This window comes from Electrophorus electricus, chromosome 9 (genome assembly GCF_041902795.1).
Source record: "Electrophorus electricus isolate QZ-2024a chromosome 9, ASM4190279v1, whole genome shotgun sequence".
NCBI classification, from domain to species: Eukaryota; Metazoa; Chordata; class Actinopteri; order Gymnotiformes; family Gymnotidae; genus Electrophorus; species Electrophorus electricus.
Window position 1 is genome coordinate 33,599,760 of NC_137505.1, and position 24,500 is coordinate 33,624,259.

Genomic DNA, 24,500 nt, shown 5'->3' on the forward strand with positions numbered 1-24,500 from the left:
TGATTTGGACCCATCGGGTACGGAAGCCTTTCCGTCACGTGCTCGTTTTCCACGCCTTCAGCGCAGGTAGCCTGCGAATTTAAAACCGACGCGCATTTTATTCTTTTCCCCTTTTATCCTTTCATATCTCTCGGCTACCTTGGAGAAGAGACACGCACGCGGGCTCGTTGGAAAGCTCTGGATCTCAGGATTCAGCCGGTGCTAGCGCCATCCAGATCGGACCCGCCATTCTCACGCTACGATTTTTTAAACGTGGCGGGCGGCGGAGAAAAGTCGCGCGCCGGACGTCTTTGCGGCGTAATATCTCTGGGCTCCTTTGGAGTAGAAAGTCTGTTCATGGCTCTTTGGAAAGGGCTGCATCTCCCCTCTAATCGCCTTCGAGCGGCACGCGGATCGGACCCACCATTCTCACGCTACGATTTTTTTAAAGCCGCCAGGGACGGGCCGAAAGCGTGGCAGGTGGCGTTCGTTAGGGACAGTCATGGAGGTGATGCGCACCGAGTTGCAGGCCATTTGGACTTGGCCCGACCTAGATGTGAGTGTTCAAAGTCAGCGCGTTTGTTTAAACTTTCTCCTCCAATTCGTTGTAATTGCGTGTGTGCGCGTGAACACCAGGTTTGTGGAGGGGTGCGTCCCTGGACGGTACAAAGGGAGACGGTGTGTGGCCTGGCTGGGTGAGGTTGCAGTTTGCTGTGCATGAGAGATTGGCATGTGGTGCCCTGGAGGTGTGGTTGTTCCAGGAGGGGCAAGGTGGCGTAGTGTGGCTGGGTGACGGTGCGCTTCACTGGGCATGTGGTTGTGAGTTGCAGGCCCAATCCTTTGAATGACAGAAAGGATCTGATTTGTTTCCAGGTTTAAACGTACTTTGCTGGGTATGACTGTGACCTCTTGGGCCAGGAAGTCTGTTTCTAGTTTTATTTAAACGGTCAAACTGCGTGAAGTGTGCCCAGGCCCAGCTCCTTTGCTGGGCATGATTCTGTGACCTCTTGTGCCTTGAAATGTGGTGCATTGAACGATTTAAAGAATGAAACGGTCTGAAGTGTGCCCACGTTTAAAGCAACCTTGCTGGGCATGACTGTGTGACCTCTTGTGCCTGGAAGTCTGGTTGTAGTATTATTTAAAGGGTCAAACTGCATGAAGTGTGCACAGGCCCAGAGCTCCTTTGCTGGGCATGACTGTGTGAACTCTTGTGCATGGAAGTCTGGTTGTAGTATTATTTAAAGGGTCAAACTGCATGAAGTGGGCCCAGCCCCAAAGCTACTTTGCTGGGCATGATTCTGTGACCTCTTGGGCCTTGAAATGTGGTGCTTTGAACGATTTAAAGAGTGAAACGGTCTGAAGTGTGCCCACGTTTAAAGCAACCTTGCTGGGCATGACTGTGTGACCTCTTGGGCCAGGAAGTCTGTTTCTAGATTTATTTAAACGGTCAAACTGCGTGAAGTGTGTATAGGCCCAGAGTTACTTTTCTGGGCATGACTGTGTGACCTCTTGGGCCTGGAGGTCTGGTGTTTCCATTATATAAAAGGTGAAATGGCCTGAAGTGTACACAGGCCCAGAGCTACTTTGATGGGCATGATTTTGTGACCTCCTGGGCTTTGAGTTCTGTTTCTAGTTTTGGTTAAAGGGTCAAATTGCATGGTCTGCCCAGGCCCATAGCGACTTTGCTGGGCATGACTGTGTGACCTCTTGTGCCTGGAAGTCTGGTTGTAGTATTATTTAAAGGGTCAAACTGCATGAAGTGTGCCCAGGCCCAGAGCTACTTTGCTGGGCATGATTCTGTGACCTCTTGGGCCTTAAAATGTGGTGCTTTGAACGATTTAAAGAGTGAAACGGTCTGAAGTGTGCCCACGTTTAAAGCAACCTTGCTGGGCATGACTGTGTGACCTCTTGTGCCTGGAAGTCTGGTTGTAGTATTATTTAAAGGGTCAAACTGCATGAAGTGTGCCCAGGCTCCGAGCTACTTTGCTGGGCATGACTGCGTGACCTCTTGGGCCTTGAAATGTGGTGCTTTGAACGATTTAAAGAGTGAAACGGTCTGAAGTGTGCCCAGGCCCAGAGCTCCTTTGCTGGGCATGACTGTGTGAACTCTTGTGCATGGAAGTCTGGTTGTAGTATTATTTAAAGAGTCAAACTGCATGAAGTGTGCCCAGGCCCCGAGCTACTTTGCTGGGCATGACTGTGTGACCTCTTGTGCCTGGAAGTCTGGTTGTAGTATTATTTAAAGAGTCAAACTGCATGAAGTGTGCCCAGGCCCAGAGCTCCTTTGCTGGGCATGACTGTGTGAACTCTTGTGCATGGAAGTCTGGTTGTAGTATTATTTAAAGGGTCAAACTGCATGAAGTGTGCCCAGGCCCAGAGCTACGTTGCTGGGCATGATTCTGTGACCTCTTGGGCCTTGAAATGTGATGCTTTGAACGATTTAAAGAGTGAAACGGTCTGAAGTGTGCCCAGGCTCCGAGCTACTTTGCTGGACATGACTGCGTGACGTCTTGTGCCTTGAAGTCTGGTTGTAGTATTATTTAAAGGGTCAAACTGCATGAAGTGTGCCCAGGCCCAGAGCTACGTTGCTGGGCATGACTGCGTGACCTCTTGTGCCTTGAAATGTGGTGCTTTGAACGATTTAAAGAATGAAACGGTCTGAAGTGTGCCCACGTTTAAAGCAACCTTGCTGGGCATGACTGTGTGACCTCTTGTGCCTGGAAGTCTGGTTGTAGTATTATTTAAAGGGTCAAACTGCATGAAGTGTGCCCAGGCCCAGAGCTCCTTTGCTGGGCATGATTCTGTGACCTCTTGGGCCTTGAAATGTGGTGCTTTGAACGATTTAAAGAATGAAACGGTCTGAAGTGTGCCCACGTTTAAAGCTACTTTGCTGGGCATGACTGTGTGACCTCTTGTGCCTGGAAGTCTGGTTGTAGTATTATTTAAAGGGTCAAACTGTGCCCTGTAAACCACACTGTGCCCTTCTGCGAAGAGCAAAGACGGTAAGGAAATCTCACAATTAATATCGTGATATGTCATCAGCTTGGCAAACGTCACATCCGGGTCAACCCAACACCATCTCAGCCTGCAGATGGCGTAAGTTTACACGACGGATTCTTTTATTCTCTTCAACGACAAAACTCAGGTCTATACACCAAAAATATGGCTGATTAAAATGCACGTAAATTAAATTTAGAGTCAATAAAATGCATATGAATTGACGTTTTGACTGATAAGTAGTTTTATTTGACTCAAGTTTAATCAACTTATCTTTCAACTTTATCCATTTTTATTACTTGCCTTATTTATCGTTTATTTGAAGTTTGCGGGCGCAACGTTCTGATTGACATTTTTGCCTCGAGAGGCGGAAGTAACGAAAATTGCTTGGGTTAAACCATGGATTGATTAATTAATGAATGTTATTGGATAAACAAGGCAACTAAAACAGTTACTAATGTTAAGTGATAAAAGAGTCCGGTAACACAAACGGCTTGAGTTAAACGTTAAATGACGTGACACAAAGTTATTCCAATTATTTAATTATATACCACTGTAGTATTTAGTTCACATGCATTTGTTGTTTACACCCTCATAGAAACTCCCTTGGTCATGAATGATCAAACTTGATATTTGATTTTTAAAAATATATCAAATCAAGACTGTTTTAATCCTATCACTTACATTTTCAATTCACAAGCATTTTTTCATGACCAGTTTATATTTTCATGGATTTTTATCAGCTTCGATTTCATCATTTAGAATTTGCTAGTTCCTCCACTCATGTGCCTGAAATGTTACTAAATTAGTAGATTCATTCCTGTTTGAGGAATTCTGGCTTGTGTTTATTGTCTGTGGGCAGAAAGGCTTTCCTAGATGCCAACTGGCAAAATGTTCCAAGATTTCTAAGAAATTATTAAACTTCCCTAAAAAAAAACACACACAAAAAAACCAAATAAGTAAGCTGAGAGAACTAAAACGAAAGCTATAAATACAACTTGACAGTTTTCAGCAGCAGGCGAATTTGTACGGTTACTGAGCTGCCGTCTAGCTAGCTAGCTAGCTACCGGAAGCACTTTTAACAGTGCAAAGTCAGTAGCTAGCTAGCTAGCTAGCTAGCTACAGTAGCTAGCTAGCTACTGACTTTGCACTGTTAAAAGTGCTTCCGGTAGCTAGCTAGGTAGCTTGGTAATGGCTTTGCACTGTTAACCGTGCAGCCGGTAACTAGCGGTATCTAGTGGTTTAAATGCTTGCGGTTTAAATGCTTGGTGGACATTTGATTGTATGGTTTACTGAGCTGAAGGCTAGCTAGCTACTTTACTGGGTATGATTCGGTGACCTCCTGGGCTTGGAGGTCTGTTTCTAGTTTTGGTTAAAGGGTCAAACTGCATGGTCTGCCCAGGCGCAGAGCTCCTTTGCTGGGCATGACTGTGTGACCTGGAAGTCTGGTTGTAGTATGATTTTAAAGGGTCAAATGGTCTCCATTGTGTGTCCAGGTTTAAAGCTACTTTGCTGCGCATGTGATTTGGACCCATCGGGTACGGAAGCCTTTCCGTCACGTGCTCGTTTTCCACGCCTTCAGCGCAGGTAGCCTGCGAATTTAAAACCGACGCGCATTTTATTCTTTTCCCCTTTTATCCTTTCATATCTCTCGGCTACCTTGGAGAAGAGACACGCACGCGGGCTCGTTGGAAAGCTCTGGATCTCAGGATTCAGCCGGTGCTAGCGCCATCCAGATCGGACCCGCCATTCTCACGCTACGATTTTTTAAACGTGGCGGGCGGCGGAGAAAAGTCGCGCGCCGGACGTCTTTGCGGCGTAATATCTCTGGGCTCCTTTGGAGTAGAAAGTCTGTTCATGGCTCTTTGGAAAGGGCTGCATCTCCCCTCTAATCGCCTTCGAGCGGCACGCGGATCGGACCCACCATTCTCACGCTACGATTTTTTTAAAGCCGCCAGGGACGGGCCGAAAGCGTGGCAGGTGGCGTTCGTTAGGGACAGTCATGGAGGTGATGCGCACCGAGTTGCAGGCCATTTGGACTTGGCCCGACCTAGATGTGAGTGTTCAAAGTCAGCGCGTTTGTTTAAACTTTCTCCTCCAATTCGTTGTAATTGCGTGTGTGCGCGTGAACACCAGGTTTGTGGAGGGGTGCGTCCCTGGACGGTACAAAGGGAGACGGTGTGTGGCCTGGCTGGGTGAGGTTGCAGTTTGCTGTGCATGAGAGATTGGCATGTGGTGCCCTGGAGGTGTGGTTGTTCCAGGAGGGGCAAGGTGGCGTAGTGTGGCTGGGTGACGGTGCGCTTCACTGGGCATGTGGTTGTGAGTTGCAGGCCCAATCCTTTGAATGACAGAAAGGATCTGATTTGTTTCCAGGTTTAAACGTACTTTGCTGGGTATGACTGTGACCTCTTGGGCCAGGAAGTCTGTTTCTAGTTTTATTTAAACGGTCAAACTGCGTGAAGTGTGCCCAGGCCCAGCTCCTTTGCTGGGCATGATTCTGTGACCTCTTGTGCCTTGAAATGTGGTGCATTGAACGATTTAAAGAATGAAACGGTCTGAAGTGTGCCCACGTTTAAAGCAACCTTGCTGGGCATGACTGTGTGACCTCTTGTGCCTGGAAGTCTGGTTGTAGTATTATTTAAAGGGTCAAACTGCATGAAGTGTGCACAGGCCCAGAGCTCCTTTGCTGGGCATGACTGTGTGAACTCTTGTGCATGGAAGTCTGGTTGTAGTATTATTTAAAGGGTCAAACTGCATGAAGTGGGCCCAGCCCCAAAGCTACTTTGCTGGGCATGATTCTGTGACCTCTTGGGCCTTGAAATGTGGTGCTTTGAACGATTTAAAGAGTGAAACGGTCTGAAGTGTGCCCACGTTTAAAGCAACCTTGCTGGGCATGACTGTGTGACCTCTTGGGCCAGGAAGTCTGTTTCTAGATTTATTTAAACGGTCAAACTGCGTGAAGTGTGTATAGGCCCAGAGTTACTTTTCTGGGCATGACTGTGTGACCTCTTGGGCCTGGAGGTCTGGTGTTTCCATTATATAAAAGGTGAAATGGCCTGAAGTGTACACAGGCCCAGAGCTACTTTGATGGGCATGATTTTGTGACCTCCTGGGCTTTGAGTTCTGTTTCTAGTTTTGGTTAAAGGGTCAAATTGCATGGTCTGCCCAGGCCCATAGCGACTTTGCTGGGCATGACTGTGTGACCTCTTGTGCCTGGAAGTCTGGTTGTAGTATTATTTAAAGGGTCAAACTGCATGAAGTGTGCCCAGGCTCCGAGCTACTTTGCTGGGCATGACTGCGTGACCTCTTGGGCCTTGAAATGTGGTGCTTTGAACGATTTAAAGAGTGAAACGGTCTGAAGTGTGCCCAGGCCCAGAGCTCCTTTGCTGGGCATGACTGTGTGAACTCTTGTGCATGGAAGTCTGGTTGTAGTATTATTTAAAGGGTCAAACTGCATGAAGTGTGCCCAGGCCCCGAGCTACTTTGCTGGGCATGACTGTGTGACCTCTTGTGCCTGGAAGTCTGGTTGTAGTATTATTTAAAGAGTCAAACTGCATGAAGTGTGCCCAGGCCCAGAGCTCCTTTGCTGGGCATGACTGTGTGAACTCTTGTGCATGGAAGTCTGGTTGTAGTATTATTTAAAGGGTCAAACTGCATGAAGTGTGCCCAGGCCCAGAGCTACGTTGCTGGGCATGATTCTGTGACCTCTTGGGCCTTGAAATGTGGTGCTTTGAACGATTTAAAGAGTGAAACGGTCTGAAGTGTGCCCAGGCTCCGAGCTACTTTGCTGGACATGACTGCGTGACGTCTTGTGCCTTGAAGTCTGGTTGTAGTATTATTTAAAGGGTCAAACTGCATGAAGTGTGCCCAGGCCCAGAGCTACGTTGCTGGGCATGACTGCGTGACCTCTTGTGCCTTGAAATGTGGTGCTTTGAACGATTTAAAGAATGAAACGGTCTGAAGTGTGCCCACGTTTAAAGCAACCTTGCTGGGCATGACTGTGTGACCTCTTGTGCCTGGAAGTCTGGTTGTAGTATTATTTAAAGGGTCAAACTGCATGAAGTGTGCCCAGGCCCAGAGCTCCTTTGCTGGGCATGATTCTGTGACCTCTTGGGCCTTGAAATGTGGTGCTTTGAACGATTTAAAGAATGAAACGGTCTGAAGTGTGCCCACGTTTAAAGCTACTTTGCTGGGCATGACTGTGTGACCTCTTGTGCCTGGAAGTCTGGTTGTAGTATTATTTAAAGGGTCAAACTGTGCCCTGTAAACCACACTGTGCCCTTCTGCGAAGAGCAAAGACGGTAAGGAAATCTCACAATTAATATCGTGATATGTCATCAGCTTGGCAAACGTCACATCCGGGTCAACCCAACACCATCTCAGCCTGCAGATGGCGTAAGTTTACACGACGGATTCTTTTATTCTCTTCAACGACAAAACTCAGGTCTATACACCAAAAATATGGCTGATTAAAATGCACGTAAATTAAATTTAGAGTCAATAAAATGCATATGAATTGACGTTTTGACTGATAAGTAGTTTTATTTGACTCAAGTTTAATCAACTTATCTTTCAACTTTATCCATTTTTATTACTTGCCTTATTTATCGTTTATTTGAAGTTTGCGGGCGCAACGTTCTGATTGACATTTTTGCCTCGAGAGGCGGAAGTAACGAAAATTGCTTGGGTTAAACCATGGATTGATTAATTAATGAATGTTATTGGATAAACAAGGCAACTAAAACAGTTACTAATGTTAAGTGATAAAAGAGTCCGGTAACACAAACGGCTTGAGTTAAACGTTAAATGACGTGACACAAAGTTATTCCAATTATTTAATTATATACCACTGTAGTATTTAGTTCACATGCATTTGTTGTTTACACCCTCATAGAAACTCCCTTGGTCATGAATGATCAAACTTGATATTTGATTTTTAAAAATATATCAAATCAAGACTGTTTTAATCCTATCACTTACATTTTCAATTCACAAGCATTTTTTCATGACCAGTTTATATTTTCATGGATTTTTATCAGCTTCGATTTCATCATTTAGAATTTGCTAGTTCCTCCACTCATGTGCCTGAAATGTTACTAAATTAGTAGATTCATTCCTGTTTGAGGAATTCTGGCTTGTGTTTATTGTCTGTGGGCAGAAAGGCTTTCCTAGATGCCAACTGGCAAAATGTTCCAAGATTTCTAAGAAATTATTAAACTTCCCTAAAAAAAAACACACACAAAAAAACCAAATAAGTAAGCTGAGAGAACTAAAACGAAAGCTATAAATACAACTTGACAGTTTTCAGCAGCAGGCGAATTTGTACGGTTACTGAGCTGCCGTCTAGCTAGCTAGCTAGCTACCGGAAGCACTTTTAACAGTGCAAAGTCAGTAGCTAGCTAGCTACTGTAGCTAGCTAGCTACTGACTTTGCACTGTTAAAAGTGCTTCCGGTAGCTAGCTAGGTAGCTTGGTAATGGCTTTGCACTGTTAACCGTGCAGCCGGTAACTAGCGGTATCTAGTGGTTTAAATGCTTGCGGTTTAAATGCTTGGTGGACATTTGATTGTATGGTTTACTGAGCTGAAGGCTAGCTAGCTACTTTACTGGGTATGATTCGGTGACCTCCTGGGCTTGGAGGTCTGTTTCTAGTTTTGGTTAAAGGGTCAAACTGCATGGTCTGCCCAGGCGCAGAGCTCCTTTGCTGGGCATGACTGTGTGACCTGGAAGTCTGGTTGTAGTATGATTTTAAAGGGTCAAATGGTCTCCATTGTGTGTCCAGGTTTAAAGCTACTTTGCTGCGCATGTGATTTGGACCCATCGGGTACGGAAGCCTTTCCGTCACGTGCTCGTTTTCCACGCCTTCAGCGCAGGTAGCCTGCGAATTTAAAACCGACGCGCATTTTATTCTTTTCCCCTTTTATCCTTTCATATCTCTCGGCTACCTTGGAGAAGAGACACGCACGCGGGCTCGTTGGAAAGCTCTGGATCTCAGGATTCAGCCGGTGCTAGCGCCATCCAGATCGGACCCGCCATTCTCACGCTACGATTTTTTAAACGTGGCGGGCGGCGGAGAAAAGTCGCGCGCCGGACGTCTTTGCGGCGTAATATCTCTGGGCTCCTTTGGAGTAGAAAGTCTGTTCATGGCTCTTTGGAAAGGGCTGCATCTCCCCTCTAATCGCCTTCGAGCGGCACGCGGATCGGACCCACCATTCTCACGCTACGATTTTTTTAAAGCCGCCAGGGACGGGCCGAAAGCGTGGCAGGTGGCGTTCGTTAGGGACAGTCATGGAGGTGATGCGCACCGAGTTGCAGGCCATTTGGACTTGGCCCGACCTAGATGTGAGTGTTCAAAGTCAGCGCGTTTGTTTAAACTTTCTCCTCCAATTCGTTGTAATTGCGTGTGTGCGCGTGAACACCAGGTTTGTGGAGGGGTGCGTCCCTGGACGGTACAAAGGGAGACGGTGTGTGGCCTGGCTGGGTGAGGTTGCAGTTTGCTGTGCATGAGAGATTGGCATGTGGTGCCCTGGAGGTGTGGTTGTTCCAGGAGGGGCAAGGTGGCGTAGTGTGGCTGGGTGACGGTGCGCTTCACTGGGCATGTGGTTGTGAGTTGCAGGCCCAATCCTTTGAATGACAGAAAGGATCTGATTTGTTTCCAGGTTTAAACGTACTTTGCTGGGTATGACTGTGACCTCTTGGGCCAGGAAGTCTGTTTCTAGTTTTATTTAAACGGTCAAACTGCGTGAAGTGTGCCCAGGCCCAGCTCCTTTGCTGGGCATGATTCTGTGACCTCTTGGGCCTTGAAATGTGGTGCTTTGAACGATTTAAAGAGTGAAACGGTCTGAAGTGTGCCCACGTTTAAAGCAACCTTGCTGGGCATGACTGTGTGACCTCTTGTGCCTGGAAGTCTGGTTGTAGTATTATTTAAAGGGTCAAACTGCATGGTGTGCCCAGGCCCAGAGCTCCTTTGCTGGGCATGATTCTGTGACCTCTTGGGCCTTGAAATGTGGTGCTTTGAACGATTTAAAGAGTGAAACGGTCTGAAGTGTGCCCACGTTTAAAGCAACCTTGCTGGGCATGACTGCGTGACGTCTTGTGCCTGGAAGTCTGGTTGTAGTATTATTTAAAGGGTCAAACTGCATGAAGTGTGCCCAGGCCCAGAGCTACGTTGCTGGGCATGATTCTGTGACCTCTTGGGCCTTGAAATGTGGTGCTTTGAACGATTTAAAGAGTGAAACGGTCTGAAGTGTGCCCACGTTTAAAGCAACCTTGCTGGGCATGACTGCGTGACCTCTTGTGCCTGGAAGTCTGGTTGTAGTATTATTTAAAGGGTCAAACTGCATGGTGTGCCCAGGCCCAGAGCTCCTTTGCTGGGCATGACTGTGTGAACTCTTGTGCATGGAAGTCTGGTTGTAGTATTATTTAAAGGGTCAAACTGCATGAAGTGTGCCCTGGCCCAGAGCTCCTTTGCTGGGCATGATTCTGTGACCTCTTGGGCTTTGAAATGTGGTGCTTTGAACGATTTAAAGAGTGAAACGGTCTGAAGTGTGCCCACGTTTAAAGCAACCTTGCTGGGCATGACTGCGTGACGTCTTGTGCCTGGAAGTCTGGTTGTAGTATTATTTAAAGGGTCAAACTGCATGAAGTGTGCCCAGGCCCAGAGCTACGTTGCTGGGCATGATTCTGTGACCTCTTGGGCCTTGAAATGTGGTGCTTTGAACGATTTAAAGAGTGAAACGGTCTGAAGTGTGCCCAGGCCCAGAGCTCCTTTGCTGGGCATGACTGTGAACTCTTGTGCATGGAAGTCTGGTTGTAGTATTATTTAAAGGGTCAAACTGCATGAAGTGTGCCCAGGCCCAGAGCTACTTTGCTGGGCATGATTCTGTGACCTCTTGGGCCTTGAAATGTTGTGCTTTGAACGATTTAAAGAGTGAAACGGTCTGAAGTGTGCCCAGGCCCCGAGCTACTTTGCTGGGCATGACTGTGTGACCTCTTGTGCCTGGAAGTCTGGTTGTAGTATTATTTAAAGGGTCAAACTGCATGAAGTGTGCCCATTCCCAGAGCTACTTTGCTGGGCATGACTGCGTGACCTCTTGTGCCTTGAAATGTGGTGCTTTGAACGATTTAAAGAATGAAACGGTCTGAAGTGTGCCCACGTTTAAAGCAACCTTGCTGGGCATGACTGTGTGACCTCTTGTGCCTGGAAGTCTGGTTGTAGTATTATTTAAAGGGTCAAACTGCATGAAGTGTGCCCAGGCCCCGAGCTACTTTGCTGGGCATGACTGTCTGACCTCTTGTGCCTGGAAGTCTGGTTGTAGTATTATTTAAAGGGTCAAACTGCATGAAGTGTGCCCAGGCCCAGAGCTACGTTGCTGGGCATGATTCTGTGACCTCTTGGGCCTTGAAATGTGGTGCTTTGAACGATTTAAAGAGTGAAACGGTCTGAAGTGTGCCCACGTTTAATGCAACCTTGCTGGGCATGACTGTGTGACCTCTTGTGTATGGAAGTCTGGTTGTAGTATTATTTAAATGGTCAAACTGCATGAAGTGTGCCCAGGCCCAGAGCTCCTTTGCTGGGCATGACTGTGTGACCTCTTGTGCCTGGAAGTCTGGTTGTAGTATTATTTAAAGGGTCAAACTGCGTGAAGTGTGCCCAGGCCCAGCTCCTTTGCTGGGCATGATTCTGTGACCTCTTGGGCCTTGAAATGTGGTGCTTTGAACGATTTAAAGAGTGAAACGGTCTGAAGTGTGCCCACGTTTAAAGCAACCTTGCTGGGCATGACTGTGTGACCTCTTGTGCCTGGAAGTCTGGTTGTAGTATTATTTAAAGGGTCAAACTGCATGAAGTGTGCCCAGGCCCAGAGCTCCTTTGCTGGGCATGACTGTGTGAACTCTTGTGCATGGAAGTCTGGTTGTAGTATTATTTAAAGGGTCAAACTGCATGAAGTGTGCCCAGGCCCAGAGCTACGTTGCTGGGCATGATTCTGTGACCTCTTGGGCCTTGAAATGTGGTGCTTTGAACGATTTAAAGAGTGAAACGGTCTGAAGTGTGCCCACGTTTAAAGCAACCTTGCTGGGCATGACTGCGTGACCTCTTGTGCCTGGAAGTCTGGTTGTAGTATTATTTAAAGGGTCAAACTGCATGAAGTGTGCCCAGGCCCCGAGCTACTTTGCTGGGCATGACTGTCTGACCTCTTGTGCCTGGAAGTCTGGTTGTAGTATTATTTAAAGGGTCAAACTGCATGAAGTGTGCCCAGGCCCAGAGCTACGTTGCTGGGCATGATTCTGTGACCTCTTGGGCCTTGAAATGTGGTGCTTTGAACGATTTAAAGAGTGAAACGGTCTGAAGTGTGCCCACGTTTAATGCAACCTTGCTGGGCATGACTGTGTGACCTCTTGTGTATGGAAGTCTGGTTGTAGTATTATTTAAATGGTCAAACTGCATGAAGTGTGCCCAGGCCCAGAGCTCCTTTGCTGGGCATGACTGTGTGACCTCTTGTGCCTGGAAGTCTGGTTGTAGTATTATTTAAAGGGTCAAACTGCGTGAAGTGTGCCCAGGCCCAGCTCCTTTGCTGGGCATGATTCTGTGACCTCTTGGGCCTTGAAATGTGGTGCTTTGAACGATTTAAAGAGTGAAACGGTCTGAAGTGTGCCCACGTTTAAAGCAACCTTGCTGGGCATGACTGTGTGACCTCTTGTGCCTGGAAGTCTGGTTGTAGTATTATTTAAAGGGTCAAACTGCATGAAGTGTGCCCAGGCCCAGAGCTCCTTTGCTGGGCATGACTGTGTGAACTCTTGTGCATGGAAGTCTGGTTGTAGTATTATTTAAAGGGTCAAACTGCATGAAGTGGGCCCAGCCCCAAAGCTACTTTGCTGGGCATGATTCTGTGACCTCTTGGGCCTTGAAATGTGGTGCTTTGAACGATTTAAAGAGTGAAACGGTCTGAAGTGTGCCCACGTTTAAAGCAACCTTGCTGGGCATGACTGCGTGACCTCTTGTGCCTGGAAGTCTGGTTGTAGTATTATTTAAAGGGTCAAACTGCATGAAGTGTGCCCAGGCCCAGAGCTACGTTGCTGGGCATGACTGCGTGACCTCTTGGGCCTTGAAATGTGGTGCTTTGAACGATTTAAAGAGTGAAACGGTCTGAAGTGTGCCCAGGCCCAGAGCTACTTTGCTGGGCATGACTGTGTGACCTCTTGTGCCTGGAAGTCTGGTTGTAGTATTATTTAAAGAGTCAAACTGCATGAAGTGTGCCCAGGCCCAGAGCTACTTTGCTGGGCATGACTGTCTGACCTCTTGGGCCTGGAAGTCTGGTTGTAGTATTATTTAAAGGGTCAAACTGCATGAAGTGTGCCCAGGCCCAGAGCTCCTTTGCTGGGCATGACTGTGTGAACTCTTGTGCATGGAAGTCTGGTTGTAGTATTATTTAAAGGGTCAAACTGCATGAAGTGGGCCCAGCCCCAAAGCTACTTTGCTGGGCATGATTCTGTGACCTCTTGGGCCTTGAAATGTGGTGCTTTGAACGATTTAAAGAGTGAAACGGTCTGAAGTGTGCCCACGTTTAAAGCAACCTTGCTGGGCATGACTGCGTGACCTCTTGTGCCTGGAAGTCTGGTTGTAGTATTATTTAAAGGGTCAAACTGCATGAAGTGTGCCCAGGCCCAGAGCTACGTTGCTGGGCATGACTGCGTGACCTCTTGGGCCTTGAAATGTGGTGCTTTGAACGATTTAAAGAGTGAAACGGTCTGAAGTGTGCCCAGGCCCAGAGCTACTTTGCTGGGCATGACTGTGTGACCTCTTGTGCCTGGAAGTCTGGTTGTAGTATTATTTAAAGAGTCAAACTGCATGAAGTGTGCCCAGGCCCAGAGCTACTTTGCTGGGCATGACTGTCTGACCTCTTGGGCCTGGAAGTCTGGTTGTAGTATTATTTAAAGGGTCAAACTGCATGAAGTGTGCCCAGGGCCCGAACTACTTTGCTGGGCATGACTGTGTGACCTCTTGTGCCTGGAAGTCTGGTTGTAGTATTATTTAAAGCGTCAAACTGCATGGTGTGCCCAGGCCCAGAGCTACCTTGCTGGGCATGACTGTGTGACCTCTTGTGCCTGGAAGTCTGGTTGTAGTATTATTTAAAGAGTCAAACTGCATGAAGTGTGCCCAGGCCCAGAGCTCCTTTGCTGGGCATGACTGTGTGAACTCTTGTGCATGGAAGTCTGGTTGTAGTATTATTTAAAGGGTCAAACTGCATGAAGTGTGCCCAGGCCCAGAGCTACGTTGCTGGGCATGATTCTGTGACCTCTTGGGCCTTGAAATGTGGTGCTTTGAACGATTTAAAGAATGAAACGGTCTGAAGTGTGCCCACGTTTAAAGCTACTTTGCTGGGCATGACTGTGTGACCTCTTGTGCCTGGAAGTCTGGTTGTAGTATTATTTAAAGGGTCAAACTGCATGAAGTGTGCCCAGGCCCAGAGCTACGTTGCTGGGCATGACTGCGTGACCTCTTGGGCCTTGAAATGTGGTGCTTTGAACGATTTAAAGAGTGAAACGGCCCAGGCCCCGAGCTACTTTGCTGGGCATGACTGTGTGACCTCTTGTGCCTGGAAGTCTGGTTGTAGTATTATTTAAAGGGTCAAACTGTGCCCTGTAAACCACACTGTGCCCTTCTGCGAAGAGCAAAGACGGTAAGGAAATCTCACAATTAATATCGTGATATGTCATCAGCTTGGCAAACGTCACATCCGGGTCAACCCAACACCATCTCAGCCTGCAGATGGCGTAAGTTTACACGACGGATTCTTTTATTCTCTTCAACGACAAAACTCAGGTCTATACACCAAAAATATGGCTGATTAAAATGCACGTAAATTAAATTTAGAGTCAATAAAATGCATATGAATTGACGTTTTGACTGATAAGTAGTTTTATTTGACTCAAGTTTAATCAACTTATCTTTCAACTTTATCCATTTTTATTACTTGCCTTATTTATCGTTTATTTGAAGTTTGCGGGCGCAACGTTCTGATTGACATTTTTGCCTCGAGAGGCGGAAGTAACGAAAATTGCTTGGGTTAAACCATGGATTGATTAATTAATGAATGTTATTGGATAAACAAGGCAACTAAAACAGTTACTAATGTTAAGTGATAAAAGAGTCCGGTAACACAAACGGCTTGAGTTAAACGTTAAATGACGTGACACAAAGTTATTCCAATTATTTAATTATATACCACTGTAGTATTTAGTTCACATGCATTTGTTGTTTACACCCTCATAGAAACTCCCTTGGTCATGAATGATCAAACTTGATATTTGATTTTTAAAAATATATCAAATCAAGACTGTTTTAATCCTATCACTTACATTTTCAATTCACAAGCATTTTTTCATGACCAGTTTATATTTTCATGGATTTTTATCAGCTTCGATTTCATCATTTAGAATTTGCTAGTTCCTCCACTCATGTGCCTGAAATGTTACTAAATTAGTAGATTCATTCCTGTTTGAGGAATTCTGGCTTGTGTTTATTGTCTGTGGGCAGAAAGGCTTTCCTAGATGCCAACTGGCAAAATGTTCCAAGATTTCTAAGAAATTATTAAACTTCCCTAAAAAAAAACACACACAAAAAAACCAAATAAGTAAGCTGAGAGAACTAAAACGAAAGCTATAAATACAACTTGACAGTTTTCAGCAGCAGGCGAATTTGTACGGTTACTGAGCTGCCGTCTAGCTAGCTAGCTAGCTACCGGAAGCACTTTTAACAGTGCAAAGTCAGTAGCTAGCTAGCTAGCTAGCTAGCTACTGACTTTGCACTGTTAAAAGTGCTTCCGGTAGCTAGCTAGGTAGCTTGGTAATGGCTTTGCACTGTTAACCGTGCAGCCGGTAACTAGCGGTATCTAGTGGTTTAAATGCTTGGTGGACATTTGATTGTATGGTTTACTGAGCTGAAGGCTAGCTAGCTACTTTACTGGGTATGATTCTGTGACCTCCTGGGCTTGGAGGTCTGTTTCTAGTTTTGGTTAAAGGGTCAAACTGCATGGTCTGCCCAGGCGCAGAGCTCCTTTGCTGGGCATGACTGTGTGACCTGGAAGTCTGGTTGTAGTATGATTTTAAAGGGTCAAATGGTCTCCATTGTGTGTCCAGGTTTAAAGCTACTTTGCTGCGCATGTGATTTGGACCCATCGGGTACGGAAGCCTTTCCGTCACGTGCTCGTTTTCCACGCCTTCAGCGCAGGTAGCCTGCGAATTTAAAACCGACGCGCATTTTATTCTTTTCCCCTTTTATCCTTTCATATCTCTCCGCTACCTTGGAGAAGAGACACGCACGCTGGTAAATAAAAGGAAGAAGTGGTTGTGTAGTGTAGTCGTTTGATTATAAATAATCTCATAATAATTTTATCCACAAATTCTTATACATTTATACATGTTTATCTCTTTGTGTGTGTGTGTGTGTGTGTGTGTGTGTGGTTCTGTGTCACTAGTGGGGCCTGTGGCCCGATTGGAGTGTTTGCGGTGTGAGAAGGAGGAGTTGGAGAACAGTTTGTTGGAGCAGCTGAAGGAGTTGAGGTTGCAGAAGCAGAAGGAGCTGCAGGTTCTTCAGGAGATGCTGAAACACAAGCAGCAGGAGGAGACAGAGCTCCTGCAGAAACAGCAGGAGGAGGAGGAGCATAACAGGTCCATCAAGAGTAAGTACTATGGAAATGCAATAATACTAACATAACTAATAATGAATGTTAGCCTTTAGGCTCCAATAAAAGTGATACTAATATATGTATAGTACTATATATATTATATTTTATATATTCAGTAGTAATTATGTAGTATATACAATCTGTGTTATATCCAGGAGTAATGATACTTGCTCTGGCAGATATGAAAATGGCCTGTGAACAGGAGAAGAAATCTCTGGAGGAAGAACTTGAGAAGCTCAGACTGTCACTGCAGGTAGAGATCCCTTCTAGTGTCAGTACACATCCACCAGTACCTCCACCTTTCACTTATAAAGTCAGTACACATTCAGTACACATTCCCACCTTTCCATTGTACTGGCTGTAGTGATGATTCGTGTGTGTGGGTTATACCAGCCCATAGAGGAGGACATTATGAGTCTGAAAGTGGCGCTGGAGATGAAGAACCAGGAGATCAAAGATCAGCACGATCTTTTGGTCAAACTATATACTCTTTATGTATACTATATACTCTGTATGTAGTACCTGGTTTAACACTATATCCTCTGTATATATACTATATACTGTTTATGTAGTACCTGGTTGAACACTATACCCTCAGCTTACTCTAGTCTGCAGATGTGAAGAAATTACACATTCTGTTTATCTGTGTATATGTGCCCACCTGTATGTGTCTGGTGGTAGTATTATTTAAAGGGTCAAATGGTCTCCATTGTGTGTCCATGTTTAAAGCAACCTTGCTGGGCATGACTGTGTGACCTCTTGGGCCAGGAAGTCTGTTTCTAGATTTATTTAAACGGTCAAACTGCGTGAAGTGTGTATAGGCCCAGAGTTACTTTTCTGGGCATGACTGTGTGACCTCTTGGGCCTGGAGGTCTGGTGTTTCCATTATATAAAAGGTGAAATGGCCTGAAGTGTACACAGGCCCAGAGCTACTTTGATGGGCATGATTTTGTGACCTCCTGGGCTTTGAGTTCTGTTTCTAGTTTTGGTTAAAGGGTCAAATTGCATGGTCTGCCCAGGCCCATAGCGACTTTGCTGGGCATGACTGTGTGACCTCTTGTGCCTGGAAGTCTGGTTGTAGTATTATTTAAAGGGTCAAACTGCATGAAGTGTGCCCAGGCCCAGAGCTACTTTGCTGGGCATGATTCTGTGACCTCTTGGGCCTTAAAATGTGGTGCTTTGAACGATTTAAAGAGTGAAACGGTCTGAAGTGTGCCCACGTTTAAAGCAACCTTGCTGGGCATGACTGTGTGACCTCTTGTGCCTGGAAGTCTGGTTGTAGTATTATTTAAAGGGTCAAACTGCATGAAGTGTGCCCAGGCTCCGAGCTACTTTGCTGGGCATGACTGTGTGACCTCTTGTGCCTGGAAGTCTGGTTGTAGTATTATTTAAAGGGTCAAACTGCATGGTGTGCCCATGCCCAGAGCTACTTTGCTGGGCATGATTCTGTGACCTCTTGGGCCTTGAAATGTGGTGCTTTGAACGATTTAAAGAGTGAAACGGTCTGAAGTGTGCCCACGTTTAAAGCAACCTTGCTGGGCATGACTGTGTGACCTCTTGTGCCTGGAAGTCTGGTTGTAGTATTATTTAAAGGGTCAAACTGCATGAAGTGTGCCCATGCCCAGAGCTACTTTGCTGGGCATGACTGTGTGACCTCTTGTGCCTGGAAGTCTTGTTGTAGTATTATTTAAAGGGTCAAACTGTGCCCTGTAAACCACACTGTGCCCTTCTGCGAAGAGCAAAGATGGTAAGGAAATCTCACAATTAATATCGTGATATGTCATCAGCTTGGCAAACGTCACATCCGGGTCAACCCAACACCATCTCAGCCTGCAGATGGCGTAAGTTTACACGACGGATTCTTTTATTCTCTTCAACGACAAAACTCAGGTCTATACACCAAAAATATGGCTGATTAAAATGCACGTAAATTAAATTTAGAGTCAATAAAATGCATATGAATTGACGTTTTGACTGATAAGTAGTTTTATTTGACTCAAGTTTAATCAACTTATCTTTCAACTTTATCCATTTTTATTACTTGCCTTATTTATCGTTTATTTGAAGTTTGCGGGCGCAACGTTCTGATTGACATTTTTGCCTCGAGAGGCGGAAGTAACGAAAATTGCTTGGGTTAAACCATGGATTGATTAATTAATGAATGTTATTGGATAAACAAGGCAACTAAAACAGTTACTAATGTTAAGTGATAAAAGAGTCCGGTAACACAAACGGCTTGAGTTAAACGTTAAATGACGTGACACAAAGTTATTCCAATTATTTAATTATATACCACTGTAGTATTTAGTTCACATGCATTTGTTGTTTACACCCTCATAGAAACTCCCTTGGTCATGAATGATCAAACTTGATATTTGATTTTTAAAAATATATCAAATCAAGACTGTTTTAATCCTATCACTTACATTTTCAATTCACAAGCATTTTTTCATGACCAGTTTATATTTTCATGGATTTTTATCAGCTTCGATTTCATCATTTAGAATTTGCTAGTTCCTCCACTCATGTGCCTGAAATGTTACTAAATTAGTAGATTCATTCCTGTTTGAGGAATTCTGGCTTGTGTTTATTGTCTGTGGGCAGAAAGGCTTTCCTAGATGCCAACTGGCAAAATGTTCCAAGATTTCTAAGAAATTATTAAACTTCCCTAAAAAAAAACACACACAAAAAAACCAAATAAGTAAGCTGAGAGAACTAAAACGAAAGCTATAAATACAACTTGACAGTTTTCAGCAGCAGGCGAATTTGTACGGTTACTGAGCTGCCGTCTAGCTAGCTAGCTAGCTACCGGAAGCACTTTTAACAGTGCAAAGTCAGTAGCTAGCTAGCTACTGTAGCTAGCTAGCTACTGACTTTTAACAGTGCAAAGTCAGTAGCTAGCTAGCTACTGTAGCTAGCTAGCTAGCTAGCTACTGACTTTTAACAGTGCAAAGTCAGTAGCTAGCTAGCTACTGTAGCTAGCTAACTAGCTAGCTACTGACTTTGCACTGTTAAAAGTGCTTCCGGTAGCTAGCTAGGTAGCTTGGTAATGGCTTTGCACTGTTAACCGTGCAGCCGGTAACTAGCGGTATCTAGTGGTTTAAATGCTTGCGGTTTAAATGCTTGGTGGACATTTGATTGTATGGTTTACTGAGCTGAAGGCTAGCTAGCTACTTTACTGGGTATGATTCTGTGACCTCCTGGGCTTGGAGGTCTGTTTCTAGTTTTGGTTAAAGGGTCAAACTGCATGGTCTGCCCAGGCGCAGAGCTCCTTTGCTGGGCATGACTGTGTGACCTGGAAGTCTGGTTGTAGTATGATTTTAAAGGGTGAAATGGTCTCCATTGTGTGTCCAGGTTTAAAGCTACTTTGCTGCGCATGTGATTTGGACCCATCGGGTACGGAAGCCTTTCCGTCACGTGCTCGTTTTCCACGCCTTCAGCGCAGGTAGCCTGCGAATTTAAAACCGACGCGCATTTTATTCTTTTCCCCTTTTATCCTTTCATATCTCTCGGCTACCTTGGAGAAGAGACACGCACGCGGGCTCGTTGGAAAGCTCTGGATCTCAGGATTCAGCCGGTGCTAGCGCCATCCAGATCGGACCCGCCATTCTCACGCTACGATTTTTTAAACGTGGCGGGCGGCGGAGAAAAGTCGCGCGCCGGACGTCTTTGCGGCGTAATATCTCTGGGCTCCTTTGGAGTAGAAAGTCTGTTCATGGCTCTTTGGAAAGGGCTGCATCTCCCCTCTAATCGCCTTCGAGCGGCACGCGGATCGGACCCACCATTCTCACGCTACGATTTTTTTAAAGCCGCCAGGGACGGGCCGAAAGCGTGGCAGGTGGCGTTCGTTAGGGACAGTCATGGAGGTGATGCGCACCGAGTTGCAGGCCATTTGGACTTGGCCCGACCTAGATGTGAGTGTTCAAAGTCAGCGCGTTTGTTTAAACTTTCTCCTCCAATTCGTTGTAATTGCGTGTGTGCGCGTGAACACCAGGTTTGTGGAGGGGTGCGTCCCTGGACGGTACAAAGGGAGACGGTGTGTGGCCTGGCTGGGTGAGGTTGCAGTTTGCTGTGCATGAGAGATTGGCATGTGGTGCCCTGGAGGTGTGGTTGTTCCAGCAGGGGCAAGGTGGCGTAGTGTGGCTGGGTGACGGTGCGCTTCACTGGGCATGTGGTTGTGAGTTGCAGGCCCAATCCTTTGAATGACAGAAAGGATCTGATTTGTTTCCAGGTTTAAACGTACTTTGCTGGGTATGACTGTGACCTCTTGGGCCAGGAAGTCTGTTTCTAGTTTTATTTAAACGGTCAAACTGCGTGAAGTGTGCCCAGGCCCAGCTCCTTTGCTGGGCATGATTCTGTGACCTCTTGGGCCTTGAAATGTGGTGCTTTGAACGATTTAAAGAGTGAAACGGTCTGAAGTGTGCCCACGTTTAAAGCAACCTTGCTGGGCATGACTGTGTGACCTCTTGTGCCTGGAAGTCTGGTTGTAGTATTATTTAAAGGGTCAAACTGCATGAAGTGTGCCCAGGCCCAGAGCTACTTTGCTGGGTATGACTGTGTGACCTCTTGTGCCTGGAAGTCTGGTGGTAGTATTATTTAAAGGGTCAAACTGCATGGTGTGCCCAGGCCCAGAGCTCCTTTGCTGGGCATGACTGTGTGAACTCTTGTGCATGGAAGTCTGGTTGTAGTATTATTTAAAGGGTCAAACTGCATGAAGTGTGCCCTGGCCCAGAGCTCCTTTGCTGGGCATGATTCTGTGACCTCTTGGGCCTTGAAATGTGGTGCTTTGAACGATTTAAAGAGTGAAACGGTCTGAAGTGTGCCCACGTTTAAAGCAACCTTGCTGGGCATGACTGCGTGACGTCTTGTTCCTGGAAGTCTGGTTGTAGTATTATTTAAAGGGTCAAACTGCATGAAGTGTGCCCAGGCCCAGAGCTACGTTGCTGGGCATGATTCTGTGACCTCTTGGGCCTTGAAATGTGGTGCTTTGAACGATTTAAAGAGTGAAACGGTCTGAAGTGTGCCCAGGCCCAGAGCTCCTTTGCTGGGCATGACTGTGTGAACTCTTGTGCATGGAAGTCTGGTTGTAGTATTATTTAAAGGGTCAAACTGCATGAAGTGTGCCCAGGCCCCGAGCTACTTTGCTGGGCATGACTGTGTGACCTCTTGTGCCTGGAAGTCTGGTTGTAGTATTATTTAAAGGGTCAAACTGCATGAAGTGTGCCCAGGCCCCGAGCTACTTTGCTGGGCATGACTGCGTGACCTCTTGTGCCTGGAAGTCTGGTTGTAGTATTATTTAAAGGGTCAAACTGCATGGTGTGCCCAGGCCCAGAGCTACTTTGCTGGGTATGACTGTGTGACCTCTTGTGCCTGGAAGTCTGGTTGTAGTATTATTTAAAGAGTCAAACTGCATGAAGTGTGCCCAGGCCCAGAGCTACTTTGCTGGGCATGACTGTCTGACCTCTTGGGCCTGGAAGTCTGGTTGTAGTATTATTTAAAGGGTCAAACTGCATGAAGTGTGCCCAGGCCCAGAGCTCCTTTGCTGGGCATGACTGTGTGAACTCTTGTGCATGGAAGTCTGGTTGTAGTATTATTTAAAGGGTCAAACTGCATGAAGTGTGCCCAGGCCCAGAGCTACGTTGCTGGGCATGACTGCGTGACCTCTTGGGCCTTGAAATGTGGTGCTTTGAACGATTTAAAGAATGAAACGGTCTGAAGTGTGCCCACGTTTAAAGCTACTTTGCTGGGCATGACTGTGTGACCTCTTGTGCCTGGAAGTCTGCTTGTAGTATTATTTAAATGGTCAAACTGCATGAAGTGTGCCCATTCCCAGAGCTACGTTGCTGGGCATGATTCTGTGATCTCTTGGGCCTTGAAATGTGGTGCTTTGAACAATTTAAAGAATGAAACGGTCTGAAGTGTGCCCACGTTTAAAGCAACCTTGCTGGGCATGACTGTGTGACCTCTTGTGCCTGGAAGTCTGGTTGTAGTATTATTTAAAGGGTCAAACTGCATGAAGTGTGCACAGGCCCAGAGCTCCTTTGCTGGGCATGACTGTGTGAACTCTTTTGCATGGAAGTCTGGTTGTAGTATTATTTAAAGGGTCAAACTGCATGAAGTGGGCCCAGCCCCAAAGCTACTTTGCTGGGCATGATTCTGTGACCTCTTGGGCCTTGAAATGTGGTGCTTTGAACGATTTAAAGAGTGAAACGGTCTGAAGTGTGCCCACGTTTAAAGCAACCTTGCTGGGCATGACTGCATGACCTCTTGTGCCTGGAAGTCTGGTTGTAGTATTATTTAAAGGGTCAAACTGCATGAAGTGTGCCCAGGCCCCGAGCTACTTTGCTGGGCATGACTGTCTGACCTCTTGTGCCTGGAAGTCTGGTTGTAGTATTATTTAAAGGGTCAAACTGCATGAAGTGTGCCCAGGCCCAGAGCTCCTTTGCTGGGCATGACTGTGTGACCTCTTGTGCATGGAAGTCTGGTTGTAGTATTATTTAAAGGGTCAAACTGCATGAAGTGTGCCCAGGCCCAGAGCTACGTTGCTGGGCATGACTGCGTGACCTCTTGGGTCTTGAAATGTGGTGCTTTGAACGATTTAAAGAGTGAAACGGTCTGAAGTGTGCCCACGTTTAAAGCAACCTTGCTGGGCATGACTGTGTGACCTCTTGGGCCAGGAAGTCTGTTTCTAGATTTATTTAAACGGTCAAACTGCGTGAAGTGTGTGTATAGGCCCAGAGTTACTTTTCTGGGCATGACTGTGTGACCTCTTGGGCCTGGAGGTCTGGTGTTTCCATTATATAAAAGGTGAAATGGCCTGAAGTGTACACAGGCCCAGAGCTACTTTGATGGGCATGATTTTGTGACCTCCTGGGCTTTGAGTTCTGTTTCTAGTTTTGGTTAAAGGGTCAAATTGCATGGTCTGCCCAGGCCCATAGCGACTTTGCTGGGCATGACTGTGTGACCTCTTGTGCCTGGAAGTCTGGTTGTAGTATTATTTAAAGGGTCAAACTGCATGAAGTGTGCCCAGGCCCAGAGCTACTTTGCTGGGCATGATTCTGTGACCTCTTGGGCCTTAAAATGTGGTGCTTTGAACGATTTAAAGAGTGAAACGGTCTGAAGTGTGCCCACGTTTAAAGCAACCTTGCTGGGCATGACTGTGTGACCTCTTGTGCCTGGAAGTCTGGTTGTAGTATTATTTAAAGGGTCAAACTGCATGAAGTGTGCCCAGGCTCCGAGCTACTTTGCTGGGCATGACTGCGTGACCTCTTGGGCCTTGAAATGTGGTGCTTTGAACGATTTAAAGAGTGAAACGGTCTGAAGTGTGCCCAGGCCCAGAGCTCCTTTGCTGGGCATGACTGTGTGAACTCTTGTGCATGGAAGTCTGGTTGTAGTATTATTTAAAGGGTCAAACTGCATGAAGTGTGCCCAGGCCCCGAGCTACTTTGCTGGGCATGACTGTGTGACCTCTTGTGCCTGGAAGTCTGGTTGTAGTATTATTTAAAGAGTCAAACTGCATGAAGTGTGCCCAGGCCCAGAGCTCCTTTGCTGGGCATGACTGTGTGAACTCTTGTGCATGGAAGTCTGGTTGTAGTATTATTTAAAGGGTCAAACTGCATGAAGTGTGCCCAGGCCCAGAGCTACGTTGCTGGGCATGATTCTGTGACCTCTTGGGCCTTGAAATGTGGTGCTTTGAACGATTTAAAGAGTGAAACGGTCTGAAGTGTGCCCAGGCTCCGAGCTACTTTGCTGGACATGACTGCGTGACGTCTTGTGCCTTGAAGTCTGGTTGTAGTATTATTTAAAGGGTCAAACTGCATGGTGTGCCCAGGCCCAGAGCT